Genomic DNA, 20,169 nt, shown 5'->3' with positions numbered 1-20,169 from the left:
GTCAAAGAGACATAGTGGCTCTGATCCGCCCCCGGTTAGAATATGAGGTGTGGTCCTCACAGAAAAAGAAAGATATAAACAAGGTCGAGAGAATATAAAGAGCAGCAACCAAGATGGTCCACAGCCTGGCAGATCTTCCTTAGAAAGAAGAAAAGGGGATGTCATGATTGCAGTGTTCAAGGCCATTGTGGGAATAGACAAAACTGACAGAGAATATCTGTTTGTATGGGATGAGGGAGCAACAAAAAAAAAAGATGTTGATTGAAGGACATCAAGAAATAAAATTTGCCATACAGATGCACTGACCTTTGGAATAGCCTGGACAAAGAGATAATCTAGTCCAAAATCTTAAATGAGTTTAAAGCTATGTTTCTCTGGTTGAGACACGGAGACGGGACCCCACGAGCGTATCTCATTTCTTGTATATCACAACTAGGTAAACACCACTGAGCTCTATAGTATGGGTGGCACCACGTAGTTTGTGTGCCCGCCGCCAGGGGCCTAGCACAGAGCTGATGATGTCTGTGCACTACTCCCGATGCCACGCCTTTTGAAATCAGCCAGTGAATTTGGAAAACATAGTGCCATGGTCCACTGTGCACCTAAAATATAGTGCCATGGCCCAATGCTCAGCTTATGTAAGCAACAGCAAAACAGAAATAGCAAGCTAAGAACAGTGTTCCAATTGCATTACCATAGTGGAGGCGACAAGTGCTGGTGTTTCAATGTGCCGGTCAAAGTCACACGCTCACTAAGGAGATAGCCCCTCCATACTAAAGAGCTCACTGGTAAATGTGCACACACACACACACACACACACCGAGGAGGCACCAAGGAGAGCAGACGCAGGCTGACAACGCTCCATACCGGGCCAGCTTGGCCAGTGGCATTACCTAAATTAGTATCTTTATATGAGTCAAGCTCTGTACCAGGTTAGACTAAATGGTTTTCTATTATTTAAAAAAAAAATAAGTTTAAGCAAGACTTATTCAAACAGAAAAGAGAACAAAGTAGCGAAAGAATGCGCTCAATCAGCTGATTGTTTGTTTAGACTACAACTGCCCCAGGGAATGTAAGTACTCTATGTGCTTTTAGTACTGCAAAATGGCCACATACTTTAGTAAAGGAAATTTGGAAAAGAAAAGGGACAAAGGTAGAAAGCAGGATGATGATTTCTACCAAGAACTGGTTGAAATGGAGACTCACAATAAACTGGTGGAGCGTGTACACAGACTGGAGATGGCTTTTCAGAATGAGATTGATGAAATTAAGAAGCAGATGCACTTGCAAAAGGAAGAAATAGAAAAACTAGGAAGGGAGATCAACAAGAAAGACACAACCATAGATGAACTAACAGTGGAAGTGAGTACACTTAGGAGGAAAATGAGTGAAATGGCAAGTACAGTAGTCAACCACGAGAGTATTATGGAAGAGTTAAAAAATGATACAGAGACAATTAGGCAAGTAAGCAGTCTCACAGACCAGATCAGTGATATTGAGGAGAAGATAACACAGGTGAATGAAGCTGTGCAAAGCTATAAAAATGATGTGGAAACCACGTATGTTGAAATGGTGAAAGTAAAGAAAGAATTAGAAACAAGGGTGGAAGAAAAAAGCATTAAAAAGGAAGTGAAAAGAATAATCCAAAATAATCCAAAGTTATTCAGAGATTCAGTAGATATCAACAAATCTATAGTAATCACTGGTATAGAAAAGGGAGGAGTAAAAAACAAGATCTCAAGAGACAAAAAGGAGTTGGCAAATGTAATGAGCTTATTGAAAGAAGTATCAGAGGAAATCTGTAGCAAAGACATAGAGGAAAACAAAAGGTTAGGGAAATACGAGAGAAGCAAGGCAAGACCTCTAAAGATAACCTTCCAGAGTATAAACACCGTGGAGGAGATACTAAAAAATGCAAAGAATCTTATGGAAAAAGAAGAGTTCAAAAATGTATGGATAAAAAGATGCTTAATACAAGAGGAACTGGAATTGCCGAAAGAGAAGAGGGAGGAAACGAAAAAAAAAATGAGGGAAGATCAGAAGAGGAGAATACATTATTTTTATTTTTTTTACAAAGTAATAGGATTGCAGGTACGAAAGTGGTACATAAACAGGAGGGAATAAAAAGGAGTAAGGTAGTAGAACCATGTCATGACAAGTATATAAACAAGATGATTAAGTTGATGTACTCAAATGTGGATGGAATGGAAACTAAATTATTAGAGATGAATGATTATATCAGAGAAACTGAACCACACATAATATGCCTAACTGAAACAAAATTAACACCAAGGATATCAAATGACATACTAAACTTAGAGGAATGTAATATATGGAGAAGAGATAGGAACTTAAAAAAAGGAGGAGGAATGATAATATTAACTAAGAAAAATCTAAAAGTCAAAGAAATAGAACTAGATATACCCTCAAGTAGAACTGATTGCAGTAGAGATCAATATATCTTAAGGGAAAGTAATTGTAGCCAATTTGTACATGCCACCCAGATCAAACACATGGGAAAGAGACGAATATGAGGACCTGGCAGGGAGTACAATCAGAGTTTAAGAGCATAACTACATTAAATGGAAGAGAAATCGGAAAGAATTATACTAACTGGAGATTTTAATACATAATATAAATTGGAATACTCTAGATATAATAAGCCAAGAAAGTTGTTGGGACCAAAAGCTCCTGGATCTCGTGCAAGAGTTTTCCCTAATGCAACATGTGAGGGAAACCACCAGAAAAAGAGGACTCGATGTACACTCAATGCTAGATCTCATATTTACTGGGCAAGAAAATGATATTGACAGTTTATTATATCACCCCCCATTCGGCAAAAGCGACCATGCAGTACTAAAATGCAGCTTCAGGATAGCATATGACATAGTTAACAGCAATGAAAGTTACAAAAGAGCCTAAACTATAAAAAGGGAAATTATCATGACCTAAAGAAGTACTTCCTAGAAATTGATTGAGTAAAGGAGCTTAGAGGACAAGATTTAAATGCTGTATATAAAAAATTATGTGAATTTTATGAAATAGGAGTTAAGAAGTACATCCCACAGCACAAAGAAGCAGAAAAGAAAATAAAGAAATGGTTCAATACAGAATGTAAAAATCAAAAGAAAGAAGAGATTTGTTGTGGAATAGATACAGTAGACACAATAGTGAAAGGGCATATAATAATTACAAACAGACAAGAAACGATTATACAAGAACAAGGAGAGAAGCCCAAAAACAGTTTGAGGAGGATATCATAAATAAAAGTAGTGATCAACCGAAGCTATTTTACAGCTACATCAGAAGCAAAATCAAAGTAAAAGATAAAATACAATCCATTACGGATGAGGGAATTACCTATACACAAGAGAAGGATATTTGTGAAGCACTAAACAAGAATTTTTAATCAGTTTTTACAGAAGAAAAAAATTTTGAGAGGGACTATGTGGAACATGCATGCCAACACATACTACCAGATATACAAATATCAGAAAAGTAATACAGGAGGAGTTAAGTAAATTAGACAGAGGAAAAGCAAATGGTCCAGATGAAATTTCATGTTGGGTGCTACGAGAATGTGCAAAGGAGTTAAGTAAACCATTATTTTTAATTTTCAAGAAATCCTTGAGTCAAGGTAAACTACCTGATATTTGGAAGAAAGCAAACATTGTCCCCTTATTCAAGAAAGGGAATAGACAAAATCCACTCAACTACCAACCAGTATCACTGACCAGTGTTGTAAGCAAGGTATTAGAAAAGCTTATAAGAAAAGCTTGGGTAAATCATCTAGAAGAACACAGTATGATAACAGAAAGACAGTTTGGTTTCAGAAAAGGAAAATCATGTGTTACTAATCTGTTGAGCTACTATGACAGAGTAACAGACACAATACAGGAAAGAGAAGGATGGGTGGACAGTATCTATTTAGATTTCAAGAATGCATTTGACACAGTACCACACCAAAGACTTTTATGGAAACTGCACCATCAAGGAGGAATTCGAGGCAAACTGTATTGTTGGATGCAAGATTTTCTTATAAAAAAGAATGAGAACAGTACTAAGGGGAAATTACTCATCATGGAAAGAAGTGACTAGTGGAGTACCACAGGGCTCAGTGCTGGCACCAATCATGTTTTTAGTGTATATAAATGATATAGACAGTAACACTGGAAATGAAAGCTATCTAAATATGTTTGCAGATGATGCAAAAATACAAAGGAGAATTACTAACACAGACTCTTGTAAAGAGCTACAAGAAGAATTAAATAAACTTCATGTATGGAGCAATACATGGCAAATGGAATTCAATGTGGACAAGTGTCATGTAATCAAGTTTGGTAAAAGCGGAAAAAGACCTGATTGGGATTATACATTAGGAAATAAAACCCTACACACATTAGAAAGAGAGAAGGACCTAGGTGTGATTATCAATAACAGACTATCTCCGGCTGACCACATCAGTGAGAAGGTACGGAACATTTATACACTGCTTGCAAATATGAGAATAGCATTCACATACATAAATGAAGACATGCTAAGAAGGATAATAACATCATTCATCAGACCAACCCTGGAGTAGGCATCAGTAGTCTGGAGTCCTCATCTCAAAAAACACATAGACAAGATTGAAAAAGTTCAAAGGGCCGCTACAAGATGGGTACCAAGCTTAAGGGATCTAAGCTACGAAGAAAGACTAAATAAACTGAATCTACCAACACTACAGGAGAGAAGGAAAAGAGGTGACATGATAATGCTATATAAATGCATATCAGGAAAGGAGAAAATAGACATAAATGATTACTTAACCTATGGGGACGCATCAGCATGAGAACACTGCAAAAAACTGCATAAGAAGAGAGGTGATAAGGACGTAAGGAAATTCAGTTTCCCAAACAGAGCAATTGATCAGTGGATGCACTACCGAATGAAATAGTGTGTGCCAAAACAATTCACAAATTTAAGGATATATACGATAAATATGGTTTAAGACACGGGACAGTACGAGCTTGACTCATTCCTGTAAAGATACAATTAGGTAAGAACAATTAGGTAAGAACACACACACACACACACACACAGGTCGCCGACAGAAGAGCAGCTCCGAGCTGATCGTGGGGTAATAATGCTAAAACATCAGCGAAAAAGAGGCCAGTGTATTGTGATTATGTGAAGTGAATGCGTGAGTGGTGGTCCCATCCAATATTTGTGAAAAAAGGAGGATTCGGTCAAATAAGAGCACAAGACACATTTGAAGTTTAAAATTTTCATAGGGGTGTAAAATGGCGGAAGGAGAGAGACCTTCGTTTACAACCAGTGCAAGTGAATTTGCCGGTATCTTCAGTGAAGACCGGAGTGGAGAGAGTATTAACTGAATCAAACAAGAGTAGCAGGTGTAAAGAAATTGGCTGAAAGGAATGCCCGAGAAATAAAAAAAAAAAAAAGGAATGGTCAGTAATTAGAGAGTTGCAGGAACGAACACTACAACAAGAGAAAGAGATCAAAGAATTGAAAAATAAGGTGCAAACAATAAAACTGAAGAAAGAGGTTAAGAAATTGAAAAATGAGGTGGAGAGTGTCTGTTCACGTAGCGCAGAGCAAGAGAGAGAGAAATATCAAATTAAAAGTGAGTAATGATTTAGCCTCAAATGAAACAGAACAGCTTAAAAGAGAATATAAGAGGCTGGGGGAAGACAGGGATAGGATGTAAAGTACACATTGAGAGTATGAATAAAAAACAATGATGCAAGATGAACACATTCAGGAAATTAAGGATGAACATAAGGACTGGATGAAAATTCAGGAAGAAGGGAAAATAGATCTAAAGGAGATTATACAACAACAGAAGAAAACCATAAAAAAGTAGAGAAGGAAGTGTTCAGGGTACTAAAAAGTAAAGATCGCTTGTCAGAGATGCAGCAGACAAGAAAAAATGCGTAATTGCCCATGGTTTCAAAGAAAAACCTATGTAAGTGAGGTCAGAAAGAGAAAGGGAAGAACTGAGAAGGACAAAGGAAATAGTGTCAATTGTTATGGATGGAAATGACGAAGCCCAAGAGGAGATCGAAAAAGAGTTTAGGCTGGGAAAATACGTGGAGGGAGGGGCAAGGCCACTAAAAGTAAAGTTTCAATTTCAGATCATGGTAAATGAAATAATCCTCAAGACTTGGAAACTAGCAGATAAGGAGGGTTTCAAAAATATCTGGATAAGGAAAGACGCAAATGAGGAAACGAGAGCTAAAATACAGGACCTTGTTAAGGAAGCTGTGAAAAAAAAAAAAAAAAAAAAAAAAGGACCAGAGAATAGTGGAAGAAGAAAGAGTTCAACTGGAGATATGGATCAGAAATTGAGGAAGTGGTACCGAAGGAAAGAGGGGGAAATAAGATCAAAAAAAAATAAAAAGCAAAAAGATCGAAAAAGGCATACGCTAATGCAATCTCACCAAGGCAGGAAATAGACGATTTCATGAGGGTAAATCAGCCAGACATTATTTGCTTTGTAGAGACCAAGCTAACAGAGAATACTGAAATCCAAATGGGAGATGGGAAATACAAACTATGGAGAAGAGATTGAAAAGAAAAAAAAAAAAAAACGAGAGGAGGAGTGATGATAGCAGTTAAAAACAGCCTAAATGTGGATAGTTCAAAACTGGGAGAAGGTATGGCTGAAGTGATAAAGATGGTAATAGAAACCAGATGGAAAGGCAAGAGAGACATCGCAGTAGCATATGTCCCCCCCAAGACAAGGGCATTGAATGAGGAGGAATATCAGATGTTGTCGGACATGGTTAGATATCTTCAGAAGGTGACTGAGAAAAGCAACAATATAATCCTAAAGGGTGGCTTTAATTATAAAGAGGTAAACTGGGAGGAGTGGGACTCAAAAAGTAGTGAAGATTCGTGGGGCAGTATACTGTTAAATATAGAAATGAATGATGTAATGACCCAGTGGGTGAAAGAAGAGACATGATATAGAGGTGATGACACACCAGCAAGACTAAATTTAATTCTAACCAAAGAAACTGTTGCAATTCAATCTCTGAAATATCTGTGTCCAATAGGAAAGAGTGATCATGTAGTGATAAAATTCCATCGGTTTGAAGGAAATGGGGAGACAAGAAATGAGCTATATAGGCATGGAAGATACAACTTTCAGTATATGACAGCAAAAAAAGAAAAGGAAAAGGCATAGAACAAATGGAGGACGAGAACTAATGATAGAACAAAGGAAGAATATAAGAGAGCTAGAAGTGAATATACAAAAATACGTTGAGAGGAAGAAAGAAACTTCGAAAAAGGTATAATTGAGAAATGTAAGGATGACCCTAAATTGTTCTACAGGTTTCTTAATGGCAATTTGAAAAAAAAAGAAAAAAAAAAAAGGCACCAATAAGCTGAAAGTAGAAGAAAATGTCCATAAAAATGCAGTTATGCAAGCTGAAAAAATGAAAATCCTTCCAATCAGTCTTCACAAGGGAAAGTGATTTTGTGGAGGAGGAGGTAGTGACAAGAAATGTAGTGTCAAAAGAGGTAAAATTTGAAGTGCAACAAGTGTACAAATTACTGGAAACTCAAGATGTGAGGAAGGCCCCAGAACAAGTCGAGACCTCTAAATGGATACTAAACGACTGCAGAGAACAACTGGCGGATAAGATTCACGGTTTAATACTGTGTTCTCTGGAAGAATGGAGAGTGCCTCGGGAGTGGAAGAGGGCCAATGTGGTACCAATTTATAAGACAGGGAACAAGGAAGAACCCCTGAATTATAGACTAGTATCCCTCACCAGTTTGGTCGCAAAATTGTGTGAGAGACTCTTGAAAGACAGATGGATAATATATCTGGAGCAAATGGAAATTATGGCAGAAAGTCAGTTTGGATTCAGAAGTGGAAGGTCGTGTGTTTCCAACTTGCTGAGCTTCTTCTCTAGGGCGACTGACGTGCTACAAGAGAGAGATAGTTGGGTGGATTGTTATTCGACCTGGAGAAAGCCTTTAATAAGGTACTTCAAAAGTGACTAATGTGGAAATTGGAACACATATGAGAACTAAAAGGGAACCTCTTGGAGTGCATGGGATACTTCTTGAGAGACAGGCAAATGAGGACAGTAATAAAGGAAAGGATATGTGGATGAAGGAAAGTAAGAAGTGGAGTCCCACAGGGCTTGGTCTTAGCGCCAATAATGTTCCTGATTTACGTAAACGATATGGTAGATGGAATGAATAGTTATGCAAGTCTGCTGACAATGTAAAGATCATGAGGATAGTAGAAGCTGAAGAAGTCTGTAAAATGCTGCAGGACCTGGATAGAATTCATGAGTGGAGCCGGATATGGGAAATGAAATTCAATGCAAATAAATGTAAAATATTGGAAATGGGTAAAAATAAAGAGACCATCACTGAATTACAGTATTTGATGGATAATGAACCAATAACGTAAGTGAGAGAAGAGAAGGACTTGGGCGTGATGGTCCAGGATAATTTATCACCCGAAAAACACATTAACAAGATAGTTTGAGAGACATATCATCTCCTGACTGACATAAGAGTAGCATTTCATTACATGGATGAGATGATGAAAAAATAGTTAGCGGCCATGATCCGCCCCAGGTTGGAATATGCAGCAGTAGTGTGGTCCCCACAAAAGCAAAGATATAAACAAGATTGAGAGAATACATAGAACAGCAACCAAGTTGGTCCCCAGCCTGGCAGATCTGTCGTATAGGGAAAGGCTGTGAAAACTAGATTTGCCCACCTTAGAAGAAAGGAGAGAGAGGAGTTACATGACTGCAGTGTTCAGAGTCATGATCTGTTTGTATGAGTTGGGAGAGTGACACGGAATGAAACTGGAAAAGCCAAGTTGCCTGAAGGATATCAAGAAACATAGTTTTCCATATAGATGCATAGACTTGTGAAATAGCTTGGACAAAGAGATAGTTCAGTCTAAAAACTTAAACGAGTTCAAAGCTGAATTTGACTTATTGAGAAACAGAAACGAGACTCCACGAGCGTACCTTATTTCGTGTATATCACAACTAATTTCTTGTTTATCACAACTAGGTAATTACATCAGCTAGAGGACACTGAAAAAAAAAAAAAAAAAAAAAAAAAAAAAAGAGGCGATAAAGATGTCAAGAAATTCAGTTTTCAGACTAAGGCAACTAATCAGTGGAATGCACCACCGAATGAAACAGTGTGTGCCAAAACTTCACAAATTTAAGAATATGAATGATAAAATTGTTTAATACACGGGACAGTATGAGCTTGACTGTCCTGTAAAGATACAATTAGGCAAGAACAATTGAGTAAAGTAAGAGAACACACACACACACACACACACACACACACACACACACACACACACACACACACATGAACGACTATACCAGAGAAAAGGAACCACACATCATTTGCCCAGCAGAAACAAAATTAATCCCAAAGTTATCAAACGATGCCCTAAACTTAGAGGAATACAATATATGGAGAAGAGACAGAAATGTAAGAAAAGAAGGGGGAATTATAACCTTAACAAAGAAAAATCTACCAGTCAAAGAAATAGAACTAGATATACCCTCACAAGTAGATCTGATTGTATTAAAGATTAACACTTCTGAACGGAAAGTAATTGTGGCAAATTTATACATGCCACCCAAAACAAACACTTGGGAAAGAGGTGAATATGAAGACCTGACAGGAAGTACAATTCAGAGTTTAAGAACATTGCTACATAGAGTGGAAGAGGAATCTAAAAGAATTATATTAACTGGAGATTTCAATCCCAATATACTCTGGATGTAAGAAGCCATGAAAGCTGTTGCGATCAGAAGCTTCTGGATCTTGTGATGGATTTTTCCTAACACAGCATGTAAAGGAAAACACCAGAAAAAGAGAACTTGATGATCCATCGCTACTAAATCTTATATTTACTAGGCAAGAAAATGAAATTGACAGTATAAGGTATCACCCTCCATTCGGCAAAAAGCAATTTTGCAGTATTAAATTGTAATTTCAGGATTGCATATGACGTTTCCTGTAATGAGAGTTTACAAAGAGGCTAAACTACAAAAAGGGCAACTATCATGATCTGACGAAGTCCTTCTTAGAAACAGATTGGGAAAAGGAGCTTAGAGAACAAGATTTAAATATTATATATAGAAAATTCTGTGATCTTTATGAAACAGGAGTCCAAAATTACGTCCCTCAGCACAGAGAAACAGAAATGAAAATAAAGAAATTGTTTATAACAGACTAAAAATTCAAAACAAAAAAGAGATATGCTGTCGAATAGAATACAGAATACACAATAGTGAGAGGCAAATAACAACTATAAACAGGCAAGAAATGCTTATACAAGGATAAGGAGGGAAGCCCAATGACAGTTTCAGGACGACATTATAAATAAAAGTAGTGATCAACCTAAGCTATTTTACAGCTCAGTCCGAAGTAAAACCAAAGTTAAAGATAAAATACAGTCCATTACGAACGAGGGTATCATCTATACACAAGAGAAGGATATTTGTGAAGCACTAAATAAAAATTTCCAATCAGTTTTTACAGAAGAATATAGTTTTGAAAGAGACGATATGGAACATGCATGCCCACACATATTATCAGATATACAAATATCAGAAAAGTAAGTGCAGGAAGAGTTAAGCGAATTAGACAAAGGAAAAGCATATGGTCCTGACGAAATTTCAGGTTGGGTGTTACATAAGTGTGCAGAAAAGTTAAGTAGAACAATATATTTAATATTCAAGCATCCTGAAATAAGGAAAACTACCTGATATTTGGAAGAAAAGACATTTTCCCCATATTCAAGAAAGGGAATAGACAGAATCCACTCAACTACCGACCGGTATTGTAAGATATTAGGAAAGCTGATAAGAAAAGTTTGGGTAAACCATCCAGAAGAACACAGTATGATAACAGAAACGCAGTTCGGTTTTAGAACGGGAAAACCATGTGTTACTAATCTATTAAGCTTCTATGATAGAGTTACAGAAACATTACAGAAAAGAGAAGGATGGGTGGACAGTATCTATTTAGATTTCAAGAAAGCTTTTGATAGAGTACCACACCAAAGACTTTTATGGCTATTCGATGCAGGATTTTCTCAGAAAAGGGGAAATGAGAACAGTACTAAGGGGAAATTACTCATCATGGAGGGAAGTGACTAGCAGAATTCCACAGGGCTCAGTGCTGGCACCAGTTATGTTTTTACTATATATAAATGACCTAGACAGTAACATTGGAAATGGAAGCTATCTAAATATTTTTGCAGATGATGCAATAATACAGAGTAAAATTACTAAGAGATTTTTTCAGAGCTACAAGAAGAATTAAATAAGCTTCATGAATGGAGCAATAAATGGCAAATGGAATTTAGTGCGGACAAGTGTCATGTAATTAAATTTGGTAGAAGTGAAAAAAAAAAAAAAAAAAAAAAAAACAGATTGGGATTATAAGTTAGAAAGTTCAACCCTACACATAACAGAAAGGGAGAAGCACCTAGGAGCGATTATTAATGACAGACTATCTCCGGCTGACCACATCAGTGAGAAGGTACGTGACATGTATGCACTGGTAATATGAGAATAGCATTCACATATATAAATGAAGACATGCTGAGAAAGATAGTAACATCATTCATCAGACTAACCCTGGAGTATGTGCATCAGTAGTCTGGAATCCTCATCTCAAAAAACACATAGATAAGATTGAAAAAGTACTGTATAAAGGGCAGCTACAAGACGGGTACCAAGCTAAAGCGATCTAAGCTACGGAGAAAGACTAGAAAAATTAAATCTACCAACACTACAGGAAAGAAAGAAAAGAGACATGATTAGCTACATAAATTCATATCAGGGAAAGAGAAAATAGACATATATGAGTATATACGGTATGGAGAAGCATCGGCAAGAGGACACTGCAAAAAAACTATATAAAAAGAGAGGCGATAAAGACGTATGGAAGTTCAATTTCCCAAATAGAACAATTGATCTGTGGAGTGCACTGCCTAATGAAATAGTGTGCAAAAACTATTCATAAATATAAGGATATTTGTGATAAAAATGGTTTAATACACGGGACAGTACGAGCTTGAATCGTTCCTGTAAAGATACAATTAGGTAACATCAATTCGGTAAGGTAAGGACACATACATGCCTTCCTTAGAAGAAAAGAGAGAGAGGGGCGACATGATTTCAGTATTCAGGGCCAGGATGGGAGTAGAAAAAAATGACAGAGACGATCTGTTTGTATGGGATGAGAGAGTAACAAGAGGACATAATGAAACTGTAAAAGCCAAGTTGCTTGAGGAATATCAAAAAATAAAGTTTTCTATATAGATGCATAGACCTGTGGAATAGCTTGGACAAAATGTGACTTATCGAGAAACAGACTGGACATTACGAGCGTTACTGATTTCGTGGATATCACAACTAGGTAAACACACACACACACACACACACACACACACACACACACACACACACACACACACACACTCTCCAATGGTTACTACACAAGTTGTATGAAATTTGTGCATAAATATGGGCACTATGCGATTTTTCCATAAGAATGAGAGCGATGATGATGATGGGGAATACTGTGATGCTGATCCTTTGTATATATATATATATATATATATATATATATATATATATATATATATATATATATATATTTCAGTATCAAGAAATTTCCTGGGGATTTTGAAAAAATGTACCCCTATTTGAAGTGATAGATACTAATGTAATCGGGCTTTTGCAGTAACAGACGTGAAAGTTTACTGTATTTCATAAAATTTGTACTGGGAACAAATATCTGGTAATCTATCTATCTATTGCCAGACGCCTCAATCCCGTTTGGGGTGGCCACAAACAAATCGCCTCCAAGTCGCCCTGTCCCCCGCCATTTCACTGCCCTGCTCCCAACTCACACCCCCCTCTCTCATATACCTCTCCACCCCATCCCTCCATCTCATCCTCGGCCTCCCCCTCCCTCTTCCCCCTTCCACCTCACTCACATACACTCTCTTCGTCAGTCTTTCACCCTCCATCCTCTCCACATGGCCAAACCACCTCAATGTGTTCCTCATAACGCTTCCTATCACATCCACATTCACACCACAACGCTCCTTTATATCCTCATTCGTCAGCCTGTCTCTCCATGTGACTCCACAGGCTCCTCTTAAATAACTCATTTCCACTCTCTCACTCTTGACTTGTGTCCTTCCAACAACGTCCAAGCTTCACTTCCGTACGTTAGAGTTGGCATCACAATACTGTCATGTAGTAACTTTTTCACTTCCATGCTCACTTCCCTGTTTCTTATCACTGCTTTCAAAGAAACAGCAACCTTTCTTCCCTGCTGTACCCTTTCAAGCACTTCACCCTCCAAACCTCCATCCTTACTCACACACTACCCAAGTACTTAAACGTACTCACATTTTCCAATTCCTCACCATCCAACCTCGCTGTACATTCACTGACTTCACCTCTCTTAATGACCATCACTTTACTCTTCCCTACATTCACCTTTAGATTCTGTTTCTTACACACTCTCCCAAACTCATCCACCAAGCCTTGCAGCTCCCCTACGTCTTCACTCAACAACACAGTATCATCTGCAAACAACAGTACAGGGAGTTTCCAAACACTATCCTCTCTCACCAGGGCCACTCCAACATCCACTACCCTACCTTGTACCTCTTTTATTGCCCCATCCATGTGCAGATTGAACAACCATGAAGACACGACACATCCCTGTTTCAACCCAACTTTCAAAGAGAAAAATTCACTTAGTTCACCATCCAAACGCACTGCAGCCTTCGCACCATCGTACATACTCTTCACAGCATTCAACAACTTCCACAATCCTTGTCTATCCACCCTGTCATATGCTTTCTCCAAATCCATGAAAGCCGCATACAACTTCTTTCCCTTCTCTAGAAACTTTTCCACTAAAGATCTAAGAATGAATATCTGATCTACACAACCTCTTCCCTTCCTAAAGCCTCCCTGTTCTTCTCCAACTAATTTCTCTGTTCTTTCTCTAACTCTGTCAATAAGTATCCTACCATACACTTTTCCTATTATACTAAGAAGACAAATGCCCCTATGATTACCACACACTTCTTTTTCCCCTTTGCCTTTGAACAAGGGAATAATTATACCTGACTTCCAATCCTCCGGGACTCTACCTTCCTCCCAGGCCAATCTGCACTTCTTCCACATCCATTCTACTACTATCTCTCCCCCATGCTTCAGCATTTCACCACACACTCCATCAATTCCTGGGGCTTTCCCCGATTTAACTTTCTTCATTGCTTCCACAACTTCTATCCTACTGATTTCTTCCTGTCTTCTCACCTCCCTCCTTCTCCCAGCCATTCCCCAGCCACTTATACTCGCATTACATCCATCCTCTATGTTCAACAATTCCTTAAAGTGTTCTCTCCATCTGCTCACTTTTTCTCCCTTCTCCACTAGTAATCTACCATTTTTATCTTTCACTCCCCTGCTAACTCCTGTCTTACTCTTTTCACCTCTTTCCAGAACATTTTCTTACAGTCCCTCCACTTTACACTCAAATTCCTTCCAAATTCCTCATCCACTCTCTTCTTACTCCCTCTCACTAATCTTTTCACCTCTCTCTTTCTCTCTGCATATAACTCTCTCTTCCGCCTCTCAACTTCTTCCACGCCCCTATTTCTCATCCATTCATTGTATGCTTTCTTCTTTTGTGCCACAGCCTGTCTCACCTCTTCAGTCCACCACGCTGTTCCTTGCACCCTCCTCCGTCTTCTCTTCCTTCCACACACCACATCACATGCTGCACATATTTCTTCTGTAAATATCCTACACACACCTTCCACGTCTCCCATCTGCTCCACTTCATATATGCCCAATCGTTCCTCCACTTCTCTCTTATACTCTGCCTTTTTCTCATCCTCTTTTCCACTCTCCTTGCAACTACTCCTTCCTCTCGTCTTTCCCTTCTTCTATTCCTCCATCTTACTTGCATTCTAATTCTGGCCACCACCGAGTAGTGGTCAGAAAGTCCACTCCCCCAACCTCTATAAACTCTTGCATCCATTACACATCTTCGCATTCTTTCATCCACACACACATAATCAATCATTGCCTTCCTTTCATTCAGTTCACCACCCACCCTTCTCATCAACAAAGGTAAATTAAGGTAAATGTGGGGGCAGTCGCCATGAGACGCTTTACCGCGGAACTCATCTCTGTAACTAAGGCCATTGAGCCTGTGGCTGGTTTTTCACCCAATATCCTGGGATACAAGGTCTTTGGATCATCCAGGTTGCCACAGTTGCCTCTCCTAGGTGTTACCCTAGGTACTCATTTTACCTACCAACTCATATGGGGTGGATGGACACCTGAGCTGATTGATGCCAGCTGCCTGCATCAGGATTTGAACATTGGCATTAACAGGCCAACAGGTTCCCAGTCAGTGATGCTGACCACTCAGCTCTATTAATGGGAGACATACCTGGTACCTCTTGATCCTCATACTAATGTCCCATCCCAGGAGAGGCAAAAGATCCATATTGTATATCTTTCGACCTCATATGAATGTGAAAAATAGAGTTAATACAGTGGAGATGATCATCATCCAAAGATTCGTGGAACGACAGAAATGAATTTCATTTTGCTCTAACAAGATTTTTTTTTTCCATTCTCGTGTTGTTATGCATTCATCACCAAAGGCTCCCAGAGCCAAACAAAAAATGTAATATGTATAGAGCTATACTGCTGCACAATCTGAATACAATCATGTTCTGCTTAACGTACTGCCGCATAACGTCCATTGGCTTTAACGTCTAGGGACCCATATGAATATACAGTATTAGACAGTGTTGTAGTCAAGACCAGGCACCTCGAGACCAAGACCAGACCCTCCGAGACCAAGACCAAGACCAAGACCAGATCCTCCGAGACCAAGACCAAGACCAGTACCCCCGAGACCAAGACCAAGACCAGTACCCCCAAGACCAAGACCAGTACCCCCGAGACCAAGACCAACCCCAAGAATTTATGTGTCTGCTGAATGAATGAAAAGTAGCTGCAGCCTGCAGGTGCTGCACTGCTGGTCAGTTTTCACGGGCGTCTCAGCCCCTCGAGTGAGTGCACTAGTACCCCATTCACCCAGTTGCAGATTATGTATCGATGCGATACTCAACATCTTTTAAACGGATTGAAGTTCATTATCGCACATTAGTTGAATGAGGTCGAGGAGTTTCTGGGGAGATAATTATTAAGAAGAATGAAAGAGAGAAGAGGGCAATGGGGATAAGTCCTGGGGCCAAAACTCAAGAGTATGGAGGGACCAGGGCCCACACCAGGACTGTGACAATTTTGCTTCTTTTTTTGGCCCATGTCAAACGTTTTCCAGGCACCCCAGGGCGCAGTCATAGCTCTCTACGGCCCTGCATACCGACGTTACGGCTTTTGAAAGTTTTTTATTTTTTTATTTACTTTTGAAAATACGGTTTTGAAGCTATAATGTATGGTGTTGCATACTTTGTCAGTGCCATCATGGATAGCTGTATCTTCCTCATGCGAAAGCTGGTTTTCGGAAGACTAATTTTCTCACTTCTCTCCAAGCTTCACCCGTGCCCAAACGTTCCATACACAACATATTCATCTTTCGTTTCTCGTGAACAGTCGAGGGGTACTACCTATTTTTCAGGATAATTACACAAGAGACCGAAGGGGTCTAGGGATACAGAGGTAGGAAGCAAAAAATATTCATAAATATATAATATATATTTTACTTCCATAAGTGCTCCAAATACTTCTTACAGTCGTACTCACTATTTGTGTAAGAGAACAGTTCTCACTAACTTTCCTTCTTGAATGGGGCTCTCATTCGAGTCTGCTCACTGCCCTTCTTGCTACTACAGATGATTTGTCGGCCCCCAGGTGCCCCCCCCCCATTTTAGTGGGGCTGGAAACGCCACTGGGCCACATGGACATGGCCCCCCGCTCATAGATAAATAAGTTGTATGAAATAAGAGGGTGGCTGTGAAACACTAGAAAATATTCTGATTTCTTCTAAAAAGGTTACAGAAGTCACTGCAGGCCTCCGTGATAGACATTTGGAAGCTCTGAAGGGTCATAACTCGAAAGGTTGGAAGCCACTGATGTCTGACTTGGCCCCCATTGCTCCAAAATCCCGGCTATGCCTCTGTAAGAGAGGAAATATATTTACAAAATTGAATATATGTGAACAACTGAACATCTAGGTAAAATATTCCTGCTTTCTTTGCATCATTGGCATGAAGAAACAAACATAGGAAAATAAAAATTTTTGTGGTTACGTTTTCCGAACGAACCAGTTAAACCTGTGGTGTAAGTGTACGAAGGGTGCGGGGACTGCATACACCATACACGTATATGAAGTACACAGAAGTGAACAGAGCTGCAAACATGCGTGTGTGCAAACGGAGATTATCACTGCAAGAATGGCCACGTCATGCATGCTCTCTCGACTGGCACGCACTCGGTAGGCGTTCGCAGGGCTCAGCTCATGCATCATCACCGTAGTGCTAGCCAAGCAGTATCTATAGACAATACAACGCTGTATGGCGCACCGTGAATCGAATCAGCCATGATTTTTCTCTGTGTATGATCATAAATTCTGTCCTTCCCCACGCCGCGATGCACTTGGTAATGCTGGTCTCGACCTCGTCTCGAGCCAATACTCCAAGATCAGAAGCTTCGAGACCAAGATCAAGACCAAGACCACATCAAACTGGTCTCAAGACCTACAACACTGGTAAAAGAAATGAAAAAAAAAAAAAATGAAGAACAGGACGTAGTGAGTGTATGCGGGCACAAAGCAGTGTTGAAGCATGATGGCCAGCCGACGTCCCAGAACAAAGATATTATGCTGCCTGCCATATGATACGCACGTATAACCTATGCAGATACACTGTAATAATATTCATATATCTTAATATTTTTTGTTTTTCCCTACTTATATAAAAGCAATAAAAATTATACCAAAAGAGGTAAAAAGTTTACTAACAAGCAGTAAAAAATTTACCCTATAACAGTGTCATGTCATCGGCATCAGCTGCAGGCAGCCGTGTAGTCACATCATGTTTACTGCCGCTTTTGAGTGTTCTTGCGTATCCTTGCATCAGGTTTACATAACAATACATATTGTATTGTTGTCTTAATTTGGGCTTTTTATACTGTACTATACTTTAAAAGTAATGCAGTATACTGTACAGTATATACCACATACCAGTATATATAGTCGTTTTTGCTCAGCTGCTGGGTTAGGTTCTATTATCAGTGCGCAGCTCGAGAGGCCAGCCGGGCGACTTAGACCGTTCGGCGAGGAGGCGGACAGCCATGCTTGCCCAGCTGGTTGGTTAGGGTCTATTACTAGCGCGCGGCCAGAGAGGCTGGTTGGCCACCCAACTGCATACAGTACTGTACACAATATGCAGTGCATAATTTATGGTGATGACTTGACAGCCAGATCACTTAACGTCCTTTTTTTTTCAAAATGTATCGTGGATGCTAAGCTGCGCATGGCTGTATTAATATTATTTTACCCAGTTCTTGTTGCCACATCATAGTTGATTCTCATGGTACACAAGGCACATGAAAGTAAAACTCTACAGTGTGAAGAATATACCAAACAAAACTAGTTTGGCGAGGATAACTCGAGGTGCTTTATAGTACATCATTCACTTACACAAAATCTCAAGTGGTAGGTGGTGGTGACCATCATCCACTCAGTTAATTTAGTACTGTCTACTTCATCCTTCCTCCTTTCTCATTTTGTCTCTGTATCTGCCTTCATCTCTTCTTACTTCTCCCTTTCCTTCCTGTCACTGTTTATTATTAATCTTTCAACTTCAGGTGCCTCTATATTCGGTGACAAGCCTAACGATTTCCTGAAAACCAGGAAACAATTTACAATGTTGAGTGGTAACCATATAACAATTTAATATGGGGGGTGAATTGGAGCCTGCTTTGGTGCCCTTGTTAAATGGGAGGAGACGCAAATGTGGCAGATATCCAGGAACCAAATCTCTACACCATTCCCCACGCCTTGCTGTAGTGAAACTGTAGTAGTCACAGAGGAACACTGGATCAGTGCATGGGACAACTCTGTCGGGGCGGCTGCTTCCTTGCAGTTGATGGATCTGCTCGACCCGAAGAACTGGGGTTGATCAACAACAATAACAATACAAAATCTGAAAATGAGTGAGTTTTATTAATATATTACTGTAATTTTAGTAGTATAAATACACTCCTTACTTATTCTCATCACATTTCATTTGACAGTTAACTTGGGAAATTTTGTTTTTTAATGAAAACATGACACACACGTCTGTTTTGTATCTAATATTTAACAAAGTAACTATTATACAAATGTTGCAGTTTTGATATTACTTTTTCTTTTGTTGTTAAATGTGTGCATTTCTAGATTTACTTGACTGATTGATTCATGTATTTTAGTTACATATATACCATTCCCTTGATCTCATTATCGAGAACACACACTGGCTCCTTTTTCTAATGAGTGCTCACATCTCAGTTTATTTGTTTCATGGCTATCACATTTTTATTCAACAGCCTCAGATTCACATAATCTTTTTTATTCTTCACTAATGAAAACTTCATTCACATTTATGTCCAGTCAACCATAGTCATAGAAAGTTGCCTCTCTCTCTCTCTCTCTCTCTCTCTCTCTCTCTCTCTCTCTCTCTCTCTCTATATATATAAAAAATATATATATATAAATAATATAAATAAATATATATATAACTATATATATATAAATATATAATATATATATATATATATATATATATATATATATATAGAATATATATATATATATATATATATATATATATATATATATATATATATATATATATATATATATATATATATATATATATATATATATATATATAGAATATATATATATATATATATATATATATATATATATATATATAGAATATATATATATATATATATATATATATATATATATAGAATATATATATATATATATATATATATATATATATATATAGAATATATATATATATATATATATATATATATATATATATATATATATATATATATATATATATATATATATATA

At 38.4% G+C, this 20,169-nt stretch overlaps 1 protein-coding gene across 8 annotated transcripts in view; it reads left to right on the top strand.

Annotated features, from left to right (window-relative positions):
• Positions 1-20,169, top strand: part of LOC145413381 (uncharacterized) — a 1,646,837-nt gene that overhangs the window by 1,525,909 nt on the left and 100,759 nt on the right. The window lies entirely within an intron of this gene.

Source organism: Coenobita brevimanus, chromosome 96 (assembly GCF_032717465.1).
Source record: "Coenobita brevimanus isolate Jiangsu-jjx chromosome 96, ASM3271746v2, whole genome shotgun sequence".
Classification (NCBI taxonomy): Eukaryota; Metazoa; Arthropoda; class Malacostraca; order Decapoda; family Coenobitidae; genus Coenobita; species Coenobita brevimanus.
The sequence above is the reverse complement of the archived record's forward strand: the minus strand, read 5'-3'. Positions and strand labels throughout refer to the sequence as shown.